The following is a 24,493-nucleotide window of genomic DNA, read 5'->3' on the forward strand; positions in this document are numbered from 1 at the left end:
AACCCGGACTTCTTCACTAAAGTTCGGGTTTGGTGTTCTGTAGATTTTATTACTTTCCATTATAACATGGTTATAATGGAAAATAATAGCATTCTTTAATACAGAATGCTAAGTATAATGTCAATTGTGGGTAAAAACATAATAAAAACATTACTCACCCCATCCACTTGATCTCGCAGCCGGGATCCTCTTCTTTGATCTTCTTGAAGAACCTTCTTCATTCATCAGGACCTGCGCTGACGTCACCTGGTGGTGAGCTCAATGATGTCAGAGAAGGTCCTTTTGCAGGTCCTTCAAGAAGAACAAAGAACAGGATCCCAACTGCGCGATCAAGTGGATGGGGTGAGTAATGCTTTTATAATTTTTTTACCCTCAATTGACATTTGACTTAGCATTCTGTTTTAAAGAATGCTATTATTTTCCATTATAACCATGTTATAATGGAAAATAACAAAGTAATTGGGGTCCTGGGTCGCTCATCCCTCGTCTCCTTAGCAACCAGGCGAGCCTCCTTCTCTCAGAGCGCCTGCGCCGAATCAACACAGGCGCGCGATTTTTGAAATGCTGACAGGGCCGGCCGGAAGAGGAGACCGCTGCTGGCCCTGTCAATCAACACACGGAGGGGGTGGTTTTCTGCGGCTGCTACCAGCAAGTAGACGCCCTACTTGCTGGTAGAAAGGTAATTAAATGGAATAAATTGAAATGATATATTGAATATACGCCTATAAATACAATAGAGCAAATAACATGGGGATAGGCGCTAAAACAAAATAATAATGTCTTTATTAATTGTCTGATTAAGAAATAAGGGGTATCAACCGTCAGTATAATGTGCAAAACTGACTTTAACAATTGTGAAAACACTGATACATACCAAATAGCACCACCATCTGGATTGCCAGTGTAGTCTCACAAGCTACTAGCATAAGGGGCTCATTCAACCACAGGGTTCAAGATGTGTATCCCAGGGTGAAAGGTATCAAGGGGATGTATTGGTATGGGAATTTCACCAAACACCACTCCAAAACAGTGAGAGCCAGCGCGCAGACTCTCACTGCACTAATAATCACAGGTGCTGGACTATGGCAGAGCAATAGCATTCACTCCAGGTGGATTAAAGGAGCAATGGTTGCCCTGACATGTCCCTTATTTGCAACAGCTCAACGCTGCGTTTCCATGCATTGGGAATGCATTTCATCAGGAGCTATGTGCACCAGGTTAATACTAGAGCCCAGAGCCTCAGTGTTGTTTTAATAACCGAGGTAATGGACAAACAAACAGTCAGTGATAGAGATCCCTGCCTAGCACCGTTTTCCTCTAGTGTGAGGTACGGAGCTTTACAAACAGTCACTATCCTGCCTGAGCTAGCAACCTCTAGGCTGAGGTGCTGCGTGCTAGTGTGCATGTAATCCGGCACTGTGATGGCCGCAAAGCGGCCCACAGAACACCGAGCTTTACAGGGTGAAACCCCGCCCTGTTAGACACGCCTCCGTCAATCAGCCAATCCGGCCAGGAGGCACGGCACAAGGCAAACTAAAGGCTGAAGGGTGGAGGAACAAGGTGAGTCACAGGGAAAGCGCAGCAAGCGCCACATAAACAAAGCAAGGAATTTACAAAGCGGCTTTATATATTTATCGCAGCATGGACATCTTTATTGTAATATACAGTGAAGGAGAGTCACTCCAAGAGAAGTGTGTAAAAACGGACAGACACATAGATTCATGTGTGTAGCCACTTGTATCAATGATCACACACATGAATCCACTTCTCATAGTGCATTGTACAGTAACACAAAGAAATCAGCCTGGTCACTAGATGAACGGGACGTATGAGATCGCATCATTGAGGCCGGATGGTTTGATGGTATTCAGAGAAAAAATCCATCTCGCCTCTTTTTGCAACAATATGCGATCATAATCACCGCCCCTTGGTGACAGCTTCACAGAGTCGATCACTTGAAATTTGACCGAAGATGTATCCCCCCTGTGAAGGTCAAGAACATGACGAGCAATTGGCGTATCTTTGAGATTGGTAATATCCAAAATATGCTCCCCAATCCGTCTTCTTAGCTCTCTGATGGTTTTACCCACATATTTGATGCTGCATATACATGTCATTAAATACACAACACCAACTGACTTGCAATTGTGGAAAGACTTAATGAAGAACGTTTTATCCGCAGTGCTGTTAGTGAAGCTTTTGGATTTTTTAATGAACCCACAAAATTTACAGGATCCACAAGGAAACGTACCTGTAAGTGGGTTTCGCAGCCATGACTGCGGACGGGGGCTGATTATCAATTGCAAAACGTTCTTCATTAAGTCTTTCCACAATTGCAAGTCAGTTGGTGTTGTGTATTTAATGACATGTATATGCAGCATCAAATATGTGGGTAAAACCATCAGAGAGCTAAGAAGACGGATTGGGGAGCATATTTTGGATATTACCAATCTCAAAGATACGCCAATTGCTCGTCATGTTCTTGACCTTCACAGGGGGGATACATCTTCAGGTCAAATTTCAAGTGATCGACTCTGTGAAGCTGTCACCAAGGGGCGGTGATTATGATCGCATATTGTTGCAAAAAGAGGCGAGATGGATTTTTTCTCTGAATACCATCAAACCATCCGGCCTCAATGATGCGATCTCATACGTCCCGTTCATCTAGTGACCAGGCTGATTTCTTTGTGTTACTGTACAATGCACTATGAGAAGTGGATTCATGTGTGTGATCATTGATACAAGTGGCTACACACATGAATCTATGTGTCTGTCCGTTTTTACACACTTCTCTTGGAGTGACTCTCCTTCACTGTATATTACAATAAAGATGTCCATGCTGCGATAAATATATAAAGCCGCTTTGTAAATTCCTTGCTTTGTTTATGTGGCGCTTGCTGCGCTTTCCCTGTGACTCACCTTGTTCCTCCACCCTTCAGCCTTTAGTTTGCCTTGTGCCGTGCCTCCTGGCCGGATTGGCTGATTGACGGAGGCGTGTCTAACAGGGCGGGGTTTCACCCTGTAAAGCTCGGTGTTCTGTGGGCCGCTTTGCGGCCATCACAGTGCCGGATTACATGCACACTAGCACGCAGCACCTCAGCCTAGAGGTTGCTAGCTCAGGCAGGATAGTGACTGTTTGTAAAGCTCCGTACCTCACACTAGAGGAAAACGGTGCTAGGCAGGGATCTCTATCACTGACTGTTTGTTTGTCCATTACCTCGGTTATTAAAACAACACTGAGGCTCTGGGCTCTAGTATTAACCTGGTGCACATAGCTCCTGATGAAATGCATTCCCAATGCATGGAAACGCAGCGTTGAGCTGTTGCAAATAAGGGACATGTCAGGGCAACCATTGCTCCTTTAATCCACCTGGAGTGAATGCTATTGCTCTGCCATAGTCCAGCACCTGTGATTATTAGTGCAGTGAGAGTCTGCGCGCTGGCTCTCACTGTTTTGGAGTGGTGTTTGGTGAAATTCCCATACCAATACATCCCCTTGATACCTTTCACCCTGGGATACACATCTTGAACCCTGTGGTTGAATGAGCCCCTTATGCTAGTAGCTTGTGAGACTACACTGGCAATCCAGATGGTGGTGCTATTTGGTATGTATCAGTGTTTTCACAATTGTTAAAGTCAGTTTTGCACATTATACTGACGGTTGATACCCCTTATTTCTTAATCAGACAATTAATAAAGACATTATTATTTTGTTTTAGCGCCTATCCCCATGTTATTTGCTAGAAAGGTAATTAGCCTATCATAAAAGTACGTTTTTGGCTAAATCTACTGAACGAAAATTATTACTAACATAATGTATGGCAATATGGCAGGATAGGGATTATAAATAGACAAAAAAAAAAAATGCGTTTAGTGGGGTGACAGAAGCCCTTTAACACCAGCCAGGCTGGAAGCAAGCTCCTTTGACAGGACGACTACCTGCGGGGAGGCTGAGCTTCTTACCTACAACAAAAGAACCCCCCCAGACATTATGGAACCGTGAGTTTATGAGGAATTATGAAATGAACGCACATCTTGGCCATACACACCGGTCACCTTTCTGAGACCCTGGGTCTGAGATGGACGTTCTCATGGACTTTGCACTTTTGTGTGACGTAGGGAAGGGGAGATACGGAGAACTCCTAGTAGGAACCAAATAGCAACGCAGTTTTTGTTCTCCAAATACACCAGATATCCGGGCGGATCCGTTGGCACCAGAACCATCTCTCTATAACCTTCCTGTGAGGAGCTATGATCCATAATTGGTTTATGGATTTTTGGCAACCAGGCCAAAGGCAGGGGGAGTGGGATCCTTCCAGGGGGAGGAAGGGACATGACTAACTAAAGGTTAACTGTCCTTGCAAGGCAGTGGCCATGGTCTTTCTCTGAAGGGAGGTCACGCCAGGTATTGTGTTTGGAGGGTCCTGGAAATCCTGCTTACATCGCTGCCTCCCATGTGACTATAGCATCCAAGACTATAGTCTCCAATATTACAGCCTCCACGACTACAGCATATCCAGTAACTGATTTTAATCTGTTAACTTTGACTGTACCATCACCTGTATTTGCATATCTGACCATTGTATACAGTATATCCTGTGTGTGTATAATGTTGTGTCTAGTGTGACCTTAAGGCAATTAAATATATACTTTAATCTTGCGTTGTTCTTTTGTCTCAATCCATGAATCCACACGTCCCCGTTAATCGACCAGACTTATATCTAACGAGGAACTGGTGGCAGTCTACCAGGCTACTATGGCAGTGAAAGGGCTCTCTCAGCGTGTCAGGGTTGTGAGCGAGTGTTGTGCCATGTCAAAGGTTGCTTGGGTCACCCTCTCTCACTCCCAGTGCATCACTGTGCCTGTGTGGTCTGTGTACAATTGTGCCAAGCTGACAATACATACTCCCAGGAAGTGCTGAACGTCTCATCTTGGTAACCAGTGACGAAACCACACCGCGTGAGCCCGACCTACAGTGATGTCAGGCCGGTCTAAAAGGTGTGGTTCCTCACATGAGCTATAGCATTTTATACTATATATGATCTGTGTGTGTTATACATTTACTGTATATATACAGTACACACATGGAAAGGAGAAGTTATTTGTTAGATCATGGAAGAGTAAGTGATATATGTCACGTGTATGTCAAAAGGCAATCCCCGTTACACCACTTAGTGCCTATTTCATGATGGGTACACCTAGTGTGGTGCAGATGATTAATAATTACAGTAATTAGGTTTGTCCGACAATTGTTAACCTTCACGTGCCAGATTAATGGCTTTTACTATAAATTCTTTATTTAATCACCAACAGTAAAGCAACCCAACGGGTTACCATTTTCATATGACGTCATCATAAAGAGAATGAACAATATAAAACATGTGAAGGGACATTTAGCGAAAAAGTTGTCCCATATAAGTGTTTTCGTAAACATGACACCATAAAGTACAAGCGCTAGGCGTGTTCCATCGAAACAGATCAGATATACTATTAGGAGCGCTCCATCAATATTTGACAGTATTTGGATTAACCAAACAAACAGAAGAAGCAGACAAAGACAGAACAACAAGGGGGAAGATTAGACAGAAGGGGGGGAGGAAGGGTCAGTGGGGGGAAAAAGTGCCTATTGTGTCAGTAGGTCTTGGTACTCCTGTGTACCTTGGAAGGTAAGCCACGAGATTCATGACTTGACATGGGCAATAGTAGTATGCCATAAAGCCGACGTGAGCTCCTCCATTCTCCGTATTTCCTCAACCTTCTGAATCCAGTAACTAATCTGTGGGGGTGAGGACAACTTCCATCTCGCCGGGATGCAGGCCCTTGCGGCTATGACTAGGGAGCGCAAACAGGATTTACGCAACACCGTCAGCGGGAGTTCTGAGTAAAATAGCAAGAAGAATCCCGGTGTATTCGGTATAGCGATTCATGGCTTTTAATGAGTTATGACTAACATAACTAGATTACTGCCTTCGCAAAGTATATACACACTTCCTGTACCGGTATGAAAACCTCTAGTGAATTCTGACTGGTTTTGTTATACATTTGTTTTATACATTTGCATACTGCAGTTGTACAGTTGGCTTTCAGAATATTAACAAGGCAAAAATAGTGGATGTGGACTAATGGACTAAAAAGCTGTGGTGCCCTTAATGGAGTAGGTTCAAGACTCCTTAATGCAAAATAGAACAAGGTACGGATACCGCGCTAAAACTAGAGCGATGTATGGAAGTGATTATTACTAAGAACCAAAAAGACAAGGAGCCAAATTTACTTATGATAGCCATTTTGTAGCAGACTATAAATTTGGCTCCTTGTCTTTTTGGTTCTTAGTAATAATCACTTCCATACATCGCTCTAGTTTTAGCGTGGTATCCGTACCTTGTTCTATTCAGAATATTGATGACCTATCCTTAGGATACCAGCGCCCCTGATGCTGTTTGAAGATGAGCAGTTGTTTTTACACTGCATTGCCGCTGGTGCAGCATCCACATGAGTGCGATAACACCTTCAGCATATTTTTTGTATCTCACAAAAGTGTACTCACTTTTGTGACATATTGTATATTTAATAGGTAACTTATATAAATATAAAAATTAATATATCCCCACAACTATTATAGAGAAAATAAATATATAGTTTTTCTCATCATGATCAATCCTACCAGACAGTATGTCTGGTTTAATAGAGTTGATTATGTTGACAGATGATCATTAAGCCATCATAGAATCAATCAAATTGATATGAATATGTACTTTATGAGAGACTATAGTTGATACCTTGACTTGGTTTCAACACACTTAAAGGGAGTCTGTCACCACATTTTAGCATGTTAGACCGTTAAAATAGGGTTATGTGATCCAGCCAGAACATAAAAACGGTACCTTTATGGTAGAAAACTGACTTTTCAATTTGCAGAAAACGAACTTATAAGATTATCTTCTGAGCCCTCTCAAGTGCCCAGGGCGGTCTCTCAATCCTCGGAGCCCAGGCAGGCACCTCCTAAATGGCTGATAACTCCGCCCTCCGTGCGCCTCTGCCCGCCCGTTTACTCCCCTCCCCTGTCCCTTTCCACTGCGGCTGTGCGTTACAAATCGTAGCGGGCGCATGCGCAATGCGATGCCCGCTCCTGGCAGGGCATCGCAATACCTATTGCGCATGCGCCGGCTAAACGGCGCGAAATCTGCAGGATTAGCCGGCGCATGCGCAATAGGTATTGCGATGCCCTGCCAGGAGCGGGCATCGCATTGCGCATGCGCCCGCTACGATTTGTAACGCACAGCCGCAGTGGAAAGGGACAGGGAGGGGAGTAAACGGGCGGGCAGAGGCGCACGGAGGGCGGAGTTATCAGCCGTTTAGGAGGTGCCTGCCTGAGCTCCGAGGATTGAGAGACCGCTCTGGGCACTTGAGAGGGCTCAGAAGATAATCTTATAAGTTTGTTTTCTGCAAATTGAAAAGTCAGTTTTCTACCACAAAGGTACCGTTTTTATGTTCTGGCTGGATCACATAACCCTATTTTAACGGTCTAACATGCTAAAATGTGGTGACAGACTCCCTTTAAAGGAAATGTGTCACCAAAAATATTATCTGCCAGTTAAAACCAGATAACTGGTAAGTGGCTGAGGGACAGACAACAGAGGGTTGTAGTCAATGGAGTATATTCAGACCATGGTCTTGTTACCAGTGGGGTACCTCAGGGATCTGTTCTGGGACCCATATAGTTTAATATCTTTATCAGCGAAATTGCAGAAGGCCTCGATGGTAAGGTGTGTCTTTTTGCTGATGACACCAAGATTTGTAACTAGAGGAATAGTCAAAAATCTGGAAACTAAAATTTAATGTTGATAAGTGCAAGATAATGCACCTGGGACGTAAAAACCCAAGAGCAGAATATAAAATCTGTGATACAGTCCTAACCTCAGTATCTGAGGAAAAGGTCAATATAAGAAGACTTAAAGGTAGACAGACAATGTCATAGAGCAGCAGGAAATGCTAGCAGAATGCTTGGGTGTATAGGGAGAGGAATTACCAGTAGAAAGAGGGAGGTGCTCATGCCGCTCTACAGAGCACTAGTGAGACCTCATTTGGAGTATTGTGCTCAGTACTGGAGACCATATCTCCAGAAGGATATTGATACTTTGGAGAGAGTTCAGAGAAGAGCTACTAAACTAGTACATGGATTGCAGGATAAAACTTACCAGGAAAGATTAAAGGACCTTAAAGGGAATCTGTCACCACTAGCATATTAGCAAAAAAAATTTTTTTTATGAATTCATGTGTAATAAAGTACCTTATTTCCATATGTCTTGTTCTTTTTATTCTGTGTCTTGTAATTTCTTTAAAAAAAACGCTTTTTATGATATTCAAATGAAGCTGTAAGGAGCCCAGAGGAGCGTTATTCTTTGTCCACGGTGCACAGGAACGCCCCTCTGACGTGCCGTGCCTGCCTAAATTTGAAAACTAAGAACTCCTGCAAGATCGCCTAAATCGCCTCCCAGAGGCGAGGCTAAGCCCCCCCCCCCCCCCCCAGCGCCGTGCTCTGCGGCAAACACCCCTGATCCTCCTCTCGCCCGCATCCGAAAACCCGCGCAGGAGCAGTGCCGGCGATTGCCTGCGCAATGATAAGACGACTAAGGGGAACAGCTTCAACAGCGTCACCGGCACTGCGCCTGCGCGGGATTTCAAATGCGGGCGAGAGGCGGATCGGGGGTGTTTGCCACAGAGCACGGCGCTGGGGGGGGGGGCACTTAGCCTTGCCTCTGGGAGGCGATTTAGGTGATCTTGGAGGAGTTCTTAGTTTTCAAATTTAGGCGGGCACGGTACTTCAGAGGGGCGTTCCTGGGCACCGTGGACAAAGAATAAAGCCCCTCTGGGCTCCTTACAGCTTCATTTGAATATCATAAAAAGCGTTTTCTTGAAGAAATGACAAGACACAGAATAAAAAGAACAAGACATATGGAAATAAGGTACTTTATTACACATGGATTCATAAAAAAAAAAATTTGCTAATATGCTAGTGACAGATTCCCTTTAACATGTATAGCTTGGAAGAAAGACGAGACAGAGGGGCTATGATAGAAACTTTTAAATACATAAAGAGAATCAACAAGGTAAAATAGGAGATAATATTTAAAAGAAGAAAAACTGCTACAGGAGGACATCGTTTTAAATTAGAGGGGCAAAGGTTTAAAAGTAATATCAGGAAGTATTACTTTACTGAGAGAGTAGTGGACGCATGGAATAGCCTTCCTGCAGAAGTGGTAGCTGCAAATACAGTGAAGGAGTTAAAGCATGCATGGGATAGTCATAAGGCCATCCTTCATATAAGATAGGGCCAGGGGCTATCCATAGTATTCAGTATATTGGGCCAAATGGTTCTTATCTGCCGACACATTCTATGTTTCTATGTAACACATCTCCTTTTTAAGAATGTTTTTATTTGCTGATTGCAGATTTTTTAAAATGGGAAATATGTTAAACATAAATAAGTGATTTAACCCATTAACGCCCAGCGCCCTAAGCGCCATACATGTATGGCGCAACCGGAAGTGACTTAACGCCCAGCACCGAACATGTACGGCACGCTGATTGAGTGGGTGCAGGAGCTGTGCCCACCTGATCAGCAGCAGGGGTCTGGCAGCAGGGCCGGACTGGCCTACCGGGATACCGAGAAAATTCCCGTTAGGCCGATAGGCTTGACTGCCGCACGGCCGGCCATGCCGACAGCGAGGAGGCTCCTTGGCTGGTGCAGTATTATGCAGAGTGAGGAGCCCATCCCCGCCCCCAAAAGTAGGCTGCGGCACAGACATTGCCCGGAGCCTGACTCATCCCACACATGTGACTGATCACATGATCATGACATCACGGAGGGTCCTTTAGCCTGGTAGCTGCTGTTTGTGCAGAGCTGTCGTCCGGCTGTTCAGGGCTGTGTGTCAGGTAGGAGGCTGAGTACAGAGAGGCTGGTGATTTTCAATATCAATAGGAGTTTCAATAGGAGAGAGATTGTTTCAGCAGTAAAGAAAGACTTTGCATACAAAGACAGTTATGTGTGCTGTTTAGGACACATGAGGGGACATTAATAAAGTAATTCTGTGACACATAGGGCCATGAGATGGGCCAGCATAATATGCTATATGTGTGTCATTCACACATATAGCATCTTATGCTGGTCCCCCTCGTGGCCCTATGTGTCATAGCACACATCCCCCATAACAGTGCATCATCCATAGGTCCCCCATAACAGTGCAATCTACAGATCCTCATAACAGTGCCATCCACAGATCCCCATAACAGTGCCACTCACAGATCCCCTCCATAACAGTGCCATCCACAGATCCCCCATAACAGTGCCACCCACAGATCCCCTCCATAACAGTGTCATCCACAGATCCCCTCCATAACAGTGTCATCCACAGATCCCCTCCATAGCAGTGTCATCCACAGATCCCCTCCATAGCAGTGTCATCCACAGATCCCCTCCATAACAGTGTTATCCAACAGATCCCCTCCATAACAGTGCCATCCACAGATCCTTCATAACAGTGCCATCCACAGATCCCCCATAACAGTGCCATCCACATATCCTCCATAAGAGTGTCATCCACAGATCCCCTCCAGACCAGTGTCATCCACAGATCCCCCATAACAGTGTCATCCACAGATCCCCTCCATAACAGTGTCATTCACAGGTCTCCTCCATAACAGTGTCATCCACAGATCCCCTCCATAACAGTGTCATCCACAGATCCCCTCCATACCAGTGTCATCCACAGATCCCCTCCATACCAGTGTCATCCACAGATCCCCATAACAGTGCCATCCACAGATCCTTCATAACAGTGCCAACCACAGATCCCCATAACAGTGCCATCGACAGATCCTTCATAACAGTGCCATCCACAGATCCCCTCCATAACAGTGCCATCCACAGATCCCCTCCATAACAGTGCCATCCACAGATCCCCTCCATAACAGTGCCATCCACAGATCCCCCATAACAGTGCCATCCACAGATCCGCCATACCAGTGTCATCCATAGATCCCTTACATAACAGTGTCATCCACGGATCCCCTCCATAACAGTGTCATCCACAGATCCCCCATAACAGTGCCATTTACAGATGCCCAATAACAGTGCCATCCACAGATCCCCCATAACAGTGCAAATAGACATCTAACACAATTCCCATTAAATATTGCATTGCATATCGTTATCGCATCCTGGTTGGGAAAAACTGGTCTACTGTGATAATATAAACAATGGGGTTTCTACAAAAGAGCTATTGTGGGGCAAAATTCATATTCGTGTTTACACACGTGTTTTAAAATTAATGCTTTAGCCTTTTATAAACAAGTAAATAATGACGCAATGATGTGGGGCTGGTATGCAACTTTTTCCACGGCTGTTTTTTATCCCCAGTCCGGCCCTGTCCGGCAGTCACTGATAGCCGGACCGCTGCTGTATGCGCTGGCATCAGTGAAAACACCGCTGCCGGTGCATTAACCCTTGATATGCCGCTGTCAGCACTGGCTGTGGCATGAGCGATGTCCTTGTGGGGATCAGAGCTTCCATTGGGTCCCCGTGCTACTGTGATGGGGACCCGATGGCAGGGAAGGCAGCCTGATGCCTTCCTTAGGCATTGTAGCTGCCTTCCGGGAGAGCCTGTGAGAGTCTGTAATACCCTTACAGCCAATACATCACAATAAAGAAGTATTGTGATGCATTGTAAAGGGGATCAGACCCCCAAAAGTTGAAGTCCCAGAGTGGGACAAAAAGAAAAGTGTAAAAAAAAGTTTAAAAAATTAAAAGTTTTACAAAAAAATAAAAGTTTTAGGTAAAAAAAAAGCGTCCTTTTCCCAAAATAAAGTAAAAAATTAAATGTTACAAAAGTATCAGATGACCTAACCTCAGGTGAACACTATAAAAAAATAAAAATAACAACTGTGCTAAAAAAAACATTTTTTGGGCACTTTACATCACTAAAAGTGCAACACCAAGCGATCAAAAAGACGGATGCCCCCCAAAATAGTACCAATCTAACCGTCCCCTCATCCTGCAAAAAATGAGCCCCTACCTAAGACAATCGACCAAAAAATGTTATAATGGAAAATAATAGCATTCTTTAATTCAGAATGCTAAGTAAAAGGTCCCTTCTGGGGTTTAAAAAAATATATAAATGTAACTCACCTCACCCACTTGATCACGCAGCCGGGCTCGTCTTCTTTCTTCTTCTTCTTGAAGGACCTGGCTGGAGAAGGACCTTCGGTGACGTCATCGCGCTCACCAAGATATTTTTTGTTACCTTACATCATAAAAAGTGCAATAGCAAGCGATCAAAAGGTCATACGCACCCCAAAATTGTAACAATAAAACAGTCATCCTAAGACAATCGCCCAAAAACTAAAAAAAACTATGGTTCTCAGACTATGGAGACACTAAAACATGATTTTTTTTGTTGCAAAAATGAAATTATTGTGTAAAACTTACATAAATAAAAAAAGGATACATATTAGGTATTGCCACGTCCGTAACGACCTGCTCTATAAAAATACCACATGACCTAACCCCTCATGTGAATACCATAAAAAAAAGTGTCAAAAAAGGCATTTTTTGTCACTTTACATCACAAAGTGTAATACCAAGCAATCAAAAAGTCATATGCACCCTAAAATAGGAACAATCAAACCTTCATCTCATACCGCAAATAAACAGGAGAAATGTATTTTGGGGTTCAAGAAATATTATATCTCAGGTATGTTCTCACTCCTCACGCTTTTAAAATGGATCCTAGCAAGGTATTAGCAATTATGGATTGGGTAAGGCCATCTTCCTTAAAGACCTTACAATGCTTTTTGGGGTTCGCAAATTATTACCGTAGATTTATAAATAATTTTTCAGTAATTGCTAGACTCTTGACTGACCTCACCAAAAAAGGGGCGGACCTGGATAACTGGTCTGTTGAAGCTACTGAAGCATTTGAAACTCTTAAAAAGGCCTTTAGTAGCGGTCCTGTTTTGATTCAGCCGGATCAAGAAAGACCTTTCATTGTGGAGGTGGATGCCTCCGAAGACGGAGTAGGGTCGGTCCTCTCACAAGGCCCTGCTACTCTTACCAATTTAAGGCCTTGCGCCTTCTTTTCCAGAAAATTTTCTCCCACCGAGAGAGATTATGATGTGGGGTATCGGGAATTGCTGCCCATTAAATGGGCGTTTGAGGAGTGGAGACATTTTCTTGAAGGGACTAAACATTGTGTCACTGTTGTCACCGATCACAAAAATCTAATGTTTCTTGATTCTGCTAAGAGGTTGAATCCCCGTCAAGCCAGATGGGCGTTGTTTTTTACGAGTTTTAATTTCTCCATCAATTTCAGACCAGGAAGTAAGAATGTGAAGGCCGATGCCTTATCTCTGAGTTTTTGCGCGTTTTAGCCTACGGACGCACCGCCTGAAACCATACTGCCAGCTAATGTCTTTTTAGCAGCTTTGTCTGAAGATCTTACGGCCCTTATTAAGGCAGAACAATATTTGGCCCCGACACCCACATCAACAGATAAGTTGTTTGTTCCCGAACAATTCCGTCTCCAGCTGTTGGGTGAGTGTCATGATTCTGTTTTGTGTGGACATCCTGGTATCGAGAGTTTTAAAGAGTGTGTATTAAGGTCTTTTTGGTGGCCCACACTATTCAAGGATGTCAAGTCCTATGTGTCAGCCTGCGAGGTTTGTGCAAAGTCTAAATCCCCTAGAACTCGTCCTGCTGGTGAGTTGCGACCCCTACCCATTTCCAGTAGACCCTGGTCTCATATTTAGATGGATTTCATCATGGATCTGCCACCTGCGGAGGGTAAAACTGTGGTTTGGGTAGTGGTCGATAGGTTCAGCAAGATGGTACATTTTGTTCCTCTTTCTAAGCTTGCCAATGCTAAGACTCTGGCTTCTGTATTTGTAGAACAAATTGTACGTTTTGCACGGTATTCCTGAGAACATTGTATCCGATAGGGGGGTCCAGTTTGTGTCTAGATTTTGGAGAGCCTTCTGTCTGAGGTGTCAAATCTCTTTGTCTTTCTCGTCTGCCAATCATCCTGAGAGTAATGGGCAGACTGAACGACTTAATCAGTCTGTGGAACAGTTTCTCAGGTCATACGTCTCTGATGATCAACAATTATGGGTTAAGTACCTTCCTTTGGCAGAATTTGCTATAAACAACCTCTTCTAAAATTTGCATCTTAAGGTGGCCTCCAAAACCAGTATCTTTTAGGTTGAAACTGCCTGAGTCTTTCCACATCCATGATGTCTTCCACAAATCTCTGCTTAAGAGACATTTGTGGTTTCCAAGATATTAGATGTTAGGAGAGTCTGTAACTCTTTACAGTACCTGGTGCACTGGAAAGGTTATGGACTGGAGGAAAGGTCTTGGGTACCAGCTTGGGATGTTCATGCCTCTAGACTGAGAAGCTGTCATCTGGGGCCTTGGGTCCAGTGGCCACGCATAAAAAGGGGGGTACTGTCACGGTGCGGGGACAGCCGGGACACGCTCACATCCTCAGCACGCCCGGCGTCATTAGTTTCCGTGGCAACCACATGGTTACGGGGCGCTCTGTGCGGGGACGGCCAGTGTGCGCTCGCATAATCAGCGCGCCCGGCGTCGCCCGTTCCCGGGGCAACCACGATGGGACTGAGCACCGAGCTGCTCACTTGGCGCTCGGCTGTATTGGTATTCTGTAGTCATGTGACGCTGGCCACGTCACCTGACCCCTCTAGCGCCCTATTTAAAAATTAGAAGATGGAGAAGGAGGACCACATGACCCCATCCCTGTGGACTTGAGCATCATGCCTTGCCTCAGCCAATCATGAGGGATCTGCAATATTTTTCTGGGCTTGTACATTGGAGGGATAGCACATCAGTTACAATAGAGGAAAGAAAGCTTAAAGCACAGAATAGGCTATTTTGACATATGCAATTTGAACTCCTGCAGCCTGATTCAGCAGAGGTATAGACTGCTGGATGGAGTTCACTGTATCAGGCATAGCTGAAACCACTGGATCCCTATTGATTACAATGGGATTTGAAGGGGATCTGGCAGCTTTCCAGCATAAACATTGGTTTCCAGACAGACATAAAAGTCATGCATGCAGGACTTTTTGTCTAAAGGAAATCTAACATTTATGCTGGAAGGCATCCAGATTCCATTCAAAACCAATTGTAGTTAATGGGGATCCGATAGTGCAGGTCTGCATGGTCTGCAAATGAAATAAGTGTTAACTGGTTGCTGATTGTTCATCGCTACATTAACATAATTCATCAGCAAACCTTGTGGACTTTAGGCTTTTGGCCGCACCACAACCCTAATGTAATGGCTTGGCCTTACAGGGGCCGCTACATAGGACACTGCCTGTATAGTTTAATGGCATTCCTAATATGGAAAAGGCATCTTACATTACAACTCAAGATGAGATCTATATTTTGCAACGTGAATTCCTAAGGGTACTTTCACACTAGCATTTTTCTGTTCCGGCGCTGAGTTCCGTCCTAGGGGCTCAAATCCGGAAAAGAACTGATCAGTTTTATTCTAATGCATTCTGAATGGAGAGTAATCCGTTCAGGATGCATCAGGATGTCTTCAGTTCAGTCTTTTCGACTGATCAGGCTTTTCAGAAAACTGTAGCATGTTGTATTTTTACCTCCGGCCAAAAATCCGGAACACTTTGACTGAACGCTGGATCCGGCCTTTTTACCATTGACTTGCATTAACGCCGGCGCCGTGTGTTCAGTCAAACCGGATACAGCTTTTGCATGTTAAACCCGAAAAATGTGAAAACAAAGTTAAAGTCCATAAATGGTGGATCCGTTTTTTCCAATGCATTTTTTCATTGTGATCAAAATCCTGATCAGGATTCAAATGTAATCCGTTTTCACACGTTTTTTCCGGATCCGGCGGGCAGTTTCGGTGTCGGAATTGAACGCCGGATTTAAACAACGCTAGTGTGAAAGTAGCCTAATAGTTCAATGTGAAATATTTATAGAAAATTGTGAATGTTATTATGCAATTATTAAATAAGATGTATAAATAAATGGTACCATAATGCAGGGCAATAAAAGTACTGGGCATGATGAAAATATACCAGTTTGTAAACTTCCCTTTTTAACCAAATAAAATGTTCAGATAGCACAAGACATCTGTCAGAGATCCTACAACTTCCTGTTTAAGTGTTAACCTCCTGTATGAACATGCGACCATGTTGTTAGACTTTATGAGGAAGAAAGTTTAACCTTCATTCTCTTCATTATTGCTGTCCATTGCACGGTAAAAGTAGCACTGGTCTGAATTCCACCATAGCTCAGAGGTGCCTCAGATATGGTAAGTCACTTTTAAGTCTTTTTAATATATTGTTTAGACTGTGTTATGTATAAACTAATATACTAGTATACTTTTGTGGTAATAGTAAATTAGGTAATTTCCATGTGACAATGTGATAGGAAAACCATTCTTATATTGGTGTTTCTTCTTGTAGTAAACTACATGCAGTTATTAATAGTCCAAAGTTACTACACGTGCTTTATCATTCAGCGATGAGAGTGACAGTGATTTAGCAGATATTTTATTTAGAAAATAATATCTAGATTTATAATATCTCATGTATAGGCACTTGATGTTTTTGTCTAATGCGCTCATAAAGCTGTATTGACCACATAAATTTGATATATACAGGTGAAACTCGAAAAATTTGAATATTGTGCAAAAGTTCATTTATTTCAGTAAAGCAACTTAAAAGCAGTTGCATTAATGCAACTTAAAATTAGAATATTGTGAAAAGGTTCAATATTCTAGGCTCAAAGTGTCACACTCTAGTCAGCTAATTAATCCATACCCCCTGAGCAAAGGGGACCTGAGATTGAGACTTTGGGGTTTCATAAACTGTAAGCCATAATCATCCAAATTATAGCAAATAAAGGCTTGAAATATCTCGCTTTGCATGTAATGAGTCTCTCATATGTTAGTTTCACCTTTTAAGTTGCATTACTGGAATAAATTAACTTTGCACAATATTCTAATTTTTCAAGTTTCACCTGTATATGTTTGGTTGGTATATATTTGTGTATCTTTTTTCAGAAGTACTAAAAATCATAGCCTGCTGCAATGTTTGATTTTATCTGGATGCCAAATAAATATTCAGTGTTCATTTTCTACAGTGGGAGTCAATGGCAGATGTATGCAACTGTATAGGCACCCACTAGCATATGCCTTAGGCATAATGTAGTTCTCAGACATAACGTTAACAGTGTCTACTGTATGTGCTGTTTCAGATTTTTTCAGTATTTTCATCTCGTAGCAAAGATATATTATATACCTTCTATGTTTAACCTATTAAGGACACAGCATGGTTTGGTACTTAAGGGCACATCAGTTATTTCATTTTATGTGCACATTTCAAAAGCCATAACTTTTTTTGTTTTGCTCTCAGCATAGCCATATTAAGGCCTGTTTTTACGATAAAAACTTTTACTTGAAAACATTTTTTGTATCACTGCGTTCAAAGACCCATAACATTTTAATAATTTGAGATGTGGAATGCTAAAAAAAAGACAATAATTTTGTCTTTTTTCTGTTCACCATATAGAATAAGAAAATGTGATCATTTTATTGTATGGGTCATTACGGACAAGGTAATACCAGTTACGTAAATGTTTTAAAATATTTTTGCCTAAATAAACCTGCAAGTGATGGCTCAGGCTTAGCTTCTAAGCCCATGCCATCCCAGTATCTGTAATAGTATGTCGCTGAGTCTTTACTATATACTTGCAACAACGTACTTTGCTGTGGCTTAAAAGGGATAAACAATATTTTTGAGAAATGTTAAAAAGGGTGCATATGCTGTCTGTACATTACTTTACATGACTAATTAATTGAATTATGTTTATTACAACCACTGATCATGAAAATACAATACCACATGGTTTTTCTTTTTTATTGTATATATTGTAGATTCCTATTAACCTCTTTAGGACCCTGCCATTTTTCACCTTAAGGACAAGGCAATTTTTTGAAAATCTGACATGTGTCACTGTATGCGGTTATAACTTTAAAACGCTTTTATTCATTCAAGCCATTCTGAGATTCTTTTCTTGTCACATATTGTACTTCATGACAGTGGTAAATTATTTCATTTTTATTTATAAAAAATACAAAATTTACCCAAAATTTGGAAAAATGCGCAATTTTCAAAATTTCTTTGCTTTTAAACAGATAGTGACACCTAATAAAATAGTTTTTACTTTACATTTCCCATATGTCTACTTCATGTTTGGATCATTTTGTAAATTACATTTTCTTTTTTGGGACGTTAGAAGGCTTAGAAGTTTAGAAGCAAATCAAAACCCAATTTTTAAAGACAAGTTCAGGTCTGAAGTCACTTTGTGGGGCCTACATAATAGAAACCACCCATAAATGGTCCCATTTTAGAAACTACAGAAAACTGATTTTACAAACGTTGTTAACCCTTTAGGTGCTCCACAAGAATTAAAGGAAAATGTAGATGAAATTTCTGAATTTCAGAACATGTTCTATCTTTTTTGCGGGGCTACAGAATGGACATATAGATGTGGACAGCACATGGTGTGAATGGGTCCACATCCTATCCGCAAAAAAAATGGAACGGACAGTGACATAAAAAGCTGCACAGAGAGAATGCCCCTAAAAATAAAAATAAACAAGTTAGTTAATACACTATATGTACAGTGCCTTGCAAAAGTATTCACCCCCTTGACTTTTTTCATATTTTGTTACATTACAGCCTTAAGTTCAATGTTTTGTTAATCTGAATTTTATGTGATGGATTAGAACACAATAGTCTAAGTTTGTGAAGTGAAATGAGAAAAATATATAAATAAAACTATTGTTTAGAAATAGAAAATTGCCACGTGCGTATGTATTCACCCTCTTTGTTAGGAAGCCAGAAAAAGCTCTGGTGCAACCTATTACCTTCAGAAGTCAAATTATTAGCGAATTGATGTCCACCTGTGTGCAATCTAAGTATCACATGATCTGCCATTACATATACGTACCTGTTTTGAAAGGCCCCAGAGGCTGCAACACCTAAGCAAGAGGCATCACTAACCAAACACTGCCATGAAGACCAAGGAACTCTCCAAACAAGTAAGGGACAATGTTTTTGAGAAGTACAAGTCAGGGTTAGGTTATAAAAAAAAAAATCAAAATCTTTGATGATCCCCAGGAGCACCATCAAATCTATCATAACCAAATGGAAAAGAACATGGCACAACAGCAAACCTGCCAAGTGATGGCTGCCCATTAATCAGAGAGGCAGCACAGAGACCTAAGGTAACCCTGGAGTAGCTGCAGAGTTCCACAGCAGAGACTGGCGTATCTGTACATAGGACAACAGTAAGCCGTACGCTCCATAGAGTTGGGCTTTATGGCAGAGTGGCTAGAAAAAAAGCCATAACTTTCAGCTAAAAACAAAAAGGCACATTGTGAGTTGGCGAAAAGGCATGTGGGAGACTCCAAAATATATGGAGGAAGGTGTTCTGGTCTCATGAGACTAAAATTGAACTTTTCGGCCATCAAAGAAAACGTTATGTCTGGCGCAAACCCAACACATCACATCAGCCAAAGACCACCATCCCTACAGTGAAACATGGTGGTGGCAGCATCATGCTGTGGGGATGTTTTTCGGCAGCTGGGACTGGGAATCTGGTCAAAGTTGAGGAAAAGATGGATGGTGCTAAATACAGGGATATTCTTGAGCACAACCTGTAGCACTCTGCGCGTGAATTGAGGCTAGGACGGAGGTTCACCTTCCAGCAGGACAATGACCCCAAACACACTGCTAAAGCAACACTTGAGTGATTTATGGGGAAACATGTAAATGTGTTGGAATGGCCTAGTCAAAGCCCAGATCTTAATCCAATAGAAAATCTGTGTTGGCTAAAAGCAGAGAAAAAAAAGTATGCATATCAGATAAAGTACAATAATGGCATACACGTATCACAAAAAAAAATTATAGTGCCAATTCTGCGCTTATTTATAAAGTAAGTTGCTTGGCAAATGCATTTTGTACAAAACCATCTGAGCCCATCTGCCGAACATCAAGGCAATCTCTGTAATACAGGTCCTAACATTAAATACTACTTATTATGCGCCATAATGGCCGCCATAAAGTTCAGGAAGTGTTGGATCCACATGCATGCTGGGTCCATTCTGCCTTTTACCATTTTTGGTGCCATAATGGCCTCCATTACTTCCAAGGGATGCAGGTACCAACATGCATGCTGAGCCCCCCCCCATCTTTCCTTGTGCCAGACGGCTTCCAATGAATGTAATGAATTCCCACTAATCTGATATATATTGTACCACTAATCTGATGTGCAGGGTGCTGTTGCATTGCCCATTTTTTTCTTTTGAGCTGTGATTGCCACAAAAGGTGGCTCTACAAAGTACTGACTTTAGGGAGGTGAATAGTTATGCACATTGACTTTTTCTGTAATTTTTATCCTATTTGTTTTTTGCTTCACAATAAAAAAAAAAACTACTTCATAGTTGTGGGCATTTTCTGTACATTAAATGATGCAAATCCTCAAACAATCCATGTTAATTCCAGGTTGTGAGGCACCAAAATACGAAAAAAAGTCAAGGTGGTTGAATACTTTTGCAAGGCACTGTACCTCAAAATGGTTCCTAAAAAACTGCAACTCTCCCCATAAAATTCAAGGTCTCATACAGCTAAATAAAAAATATAAAAAAGTTATCACTGTTGGAGCAAAAAGGGGGAAAAAGGTAGCATTTTTGTGAGAGTTTTTCATAATTTAAAGGTAATCTGTTACCAGCAGCCTCCTACATAACTAATTACATAGACTCATAGCTCGAGTTCACCTGATTAAAACTGCGGAAACCAACTCCATCCACTACACAGTGGGTGAAGCTGTGTCATTCTGGTGCCTACTTCTGGCAGGTGGGGGTGCGTGCTGTTGAATCCCCACTAATCTGATATAATACTAAATTTTTAATATAGTGTAGGGACAAGGATGTTAAACATTTTTGTAATATACTTTATTAAAGAAAGATTTTTCTTTCTACTAGAAAACAGCATGTAAGGTGTCTTTTTAGCAAAGCTCTAACCTTTCGCTAAGGAGAATCTGTGTTTAGTCTTCATTCTACAGAAGATGCCTGTGTGTAACATGCAGGAGCTTCCAGTCGCCTCTTGTCACTACCCCAATGCCTGACTATGGACATGGGGCCTATCACTGTCCTTCACCCTGCCTATCTGACTTGTTACACACAGGCATATTTAGTGCTCAGTAAACCACAGAAAACTGAATACAGACACTCCTTAGTAACGTGCAGTCATAGCTTTGATAGAAGACTCTTTAAACCGAAACAACAGTTACACTTTAATGCTTATATTTAAATAACCATGGGGAGATAATGGTCACTCTTAATAACCAACAAATGGGTACCCAATTATAAATACAAGAAAAACTAAATTCATGGGTGACCTCAATTAAGACTTAACTTTTAATACATCATTAAAATAATATGACCAAAAAAGAAGCGGAAGACCGCCCGCCAGGGTGTAACACACATCACAAATCTCTCAGTGGTGAATAAATACAGTATTGTTACAAACCGGATTCCCAAAAAGTTGGGACACTATACAAATCGTGAATAAAAACTGAACGCAATGATGTGGAGGTGCCAAATTCTAATATTTTATTCAGAATAGAACATAAATCACGGAACAAAAGTTTAAACTGAGAAAATGTACAATTTTAAGGGAAAAATATGTTGAATCAGAATTTCATGGTGTCAACAAATCCCCAAAAAGTTGGGACAAGGCCATTTTCACCACTGTGTGGCATCTCCCCTTCTTCTTACAACACTCAACAGACGTCTGGGGACCGAGGAGACCAGTTTCTCAAGTTTAGAAATAGGAATGCTCTCCCATTCTTGTCTAATACAGGCCTCTAACTGTTCAATCGTCTTGGGCCTTCTTTGTTGCACCTTCCTCTTTATGATGCGCCAAATGTCCTCTATAGGTGAAAGATCTGGACTGCAGACTGGCCATTTCAGTACCCGGATCCTTCTCCTACGCAGCCATGATGTTGTGTTTGATGCAGAATGTGGTCTGGCATTATCTTGTTGAAAAATGCAGGGTCTTCCCTGAAAGAGATGACGTCTGGATGGGAGCATATGTTCTAGAACCTGAATATATTTTTCTGCATTGATGGTGCCTTTCCAGACATGCAAGCTGCCCACGCCACACGCACTCATGCAACCCCATACCATCAGAGATGCAGGCTTCTGAACTGAGCGTTGATAACAACTTGGGTTGTCCTTGTCTTCTTTGGTCCGGATGACATGGCGTCCCAGATTTCCAAAAAGAACTTTGAATCGTGACTCGTCTGACCACAGAACAGTCTTCCATTTTGCCACACTCCATTTTAAATGATCCCCGGCCCAGTGAAAACGCCTGAGCTTGTGGATCTTGCTTAGAAATGGCTTCTTCTTTGCACTGTAGAGTTTCCGCTGGCAACGGCAGATTGCACGGTGGATTGTGTTCACTGACAATGGTTTCTGGAAGTATTCCTGAGCCCATTCTGTGATTTCCTTTACAGTAGCATTCCTGTTTGTGGTGCAGTGTCGTTTAAGGGCCCGGAGATCACGGACATCCAGTATGGTTTTACGGCCTTGACCCTTACGCACAGAGATTGTTCCAGATTCTCTGAATCTTCGGATGATGTTATGCACAGTTGATGATGATAGATGCAAAGTGTTTGCAATTTTTCGCTGGGTAACACCTTTCTGATATTGCTCCACTATCTTTCTGCGCAACATTGTGGGAATTGGTGATCCTCTACCCATCTTGGCTTCTGAGAGACACTGCCACTCTGAGAAGCTCTTTTTATACTCAATCAAGTTGCCAATTGACCTAATTAGTGTTGATTGGTCTTCCAGCTCTTCGTTATGTTCAAATTTACTTTTTCTAGCCTCTTATTGCTAACTGTCCCAACTGTTTTGGGATTTGTTGACACCGTGAAAATTTGAATCAATGTATTTTTCCTTTAAAATGATACATTTACTCGGATTAAACGTTTGATCTGTCATCTACATTCTATTACAAATAAAATATTGACATTGGCCATCTCCACATCATTTCATTCAGTTTTTATTCACAATTTGTTTAGTGTCCCAACTTTTTGGGAATCCGGTTTGTATATTAGTGCAAGGAGACATACAGAGGGAATGGGGGGTTATGGAGGGGAATGGAAAACGGGATCTCTTCTTCCTAGTAAGCCCTCCTCTAATGATCCTAAATGCTGGGGATCAACAAGCTCACCCTAAACAGAGCGATCCCACTGCGTGTCTCCTTCCTCCTAGTATAACCCTTAATGTCCCTATGCAGTGCCAATTGACTGCCCAGCTTCGTCAGGGAAAAGGAGCAAGGGGAGGAACTGACAACTGGCACAATAGAAGAAAACACAAAGATATACTATTATGGGGGATCTGTTGAGGACACTGCTATGGGGGATCTGTGGGTGACACTGTTATGGGGGATCTGTGGATGACACTGTTATGGGGGGGATTTGTAGATGACACATATATAGCATATGTGTCATCCACAGATCCCCTCCATAACAGTGTCCCTGTAGTGTGAATGACCCCTTATACAGGGGGTGGCATCTGGTTTTATAATGACAGCAGGGCCCGTGCAGTGACTGTATTCTACTACACAGGCCCAACTCACTGTATATAATCGTATCTGTAATTGTAGGCATTGTTAATGTCTACAAATTCTGGGTATCAGCGCCTGTATTACGGTACTTACAAGTGCTCGGTAGCAGAGAGGAGGGAGGAGGCAGGCCGGGAGGACGGGCGCTGGCAGCGTGAGTCACTACTTCATGCACCCACGTCGGCTGCTTCATTCATAAAGTGGGCGGCGCAGGCGCGTGACGTAGTGACTCACGCTGCCAGCGCCTGTCCTCCCGGCCTGCCTCCTCCCTCCTCTCTGCTACCGAGCGCTTGTAAGTACCGTAATACAGGTGCTGATACCCAGAATTTGTAGACATTAACAATGCCTACAATTACAGATACGATTATATACAGTGAGTTGAGCCTGTGTAGTAGAATACAGTCACTGCACGGGCCCTGCTGTCATTATAAAACCAGATGCCGGCCCCCAGCCCCTCCTCCCTCTCAGCTGATACACCCGCAGCGCGGCGTATCATTGAAAAGTGGGCAAAATGCAGCATTCACCCCATAAGACGCACTGCTATTTTCCCCCCACTTTCAGGGGGGAAGGGAAAGTGCGTCTTATAGGGTGAAAAATACGGTATCTACATAAACCAAATACGCAGGTATATGATGTACTTCCCAGGCATCAACATGTAATTATGCACAGAAAATCAAGCAGTATATAGCTATGTCCCAATATCACTCTTCCCTACGTGTTTCCCTAAGCTAATAGTCATCCAGCCAGGCTT

The 24,493-nt window shown here is 42.5% G+C and overlaps 1 protein-coding gene across 4 annotated transcripts in view; it reads left to right on the forward strand.

Annotated features, from left to right (window-relative positions):
* The first annotated feature begins 16,198 nt into the window (after window positions 1-16,198).
* LOC122930967 (toll-like receptor 8) overlaps window positions 16,199-24,493 on the forward strand; it is a 50,941-nt gene continuing 42,646 nt past the window's right edge. For 2 of the 4 annotated variants that reach the window (XM_044284777.1, XM_044284778.1), the window contains exons 1-2: window positions 16,199-16,352; window positions 17,614-17,659. The gene's annotated coding sequence lies outside the window, so the exon portion shown is untranslated. The remainder of the gene's footprint in view (window positions 16,353-17,613; window positions 17,660-24,493) is intronic. The other 2 variants (XR_006388196.1, XM_044284775.1) reach the window with 1 other exon arrangement.

This window comes from Bufo gargarizans, chromosome 3 (assembly GCF_014858855.1).
Source record: "Bufo gargarizans isolate SCDJY-AF-19 chromosome 3, ASM1485885v1, whole genome shotgun sequence".
Taxonomy (NCBI): domain Eukaryota; kingdom Metazoa; phylum Chordata; class Amphibia; order Anura; family Bufonidae; genus Bufo; species Bufo gargarizans.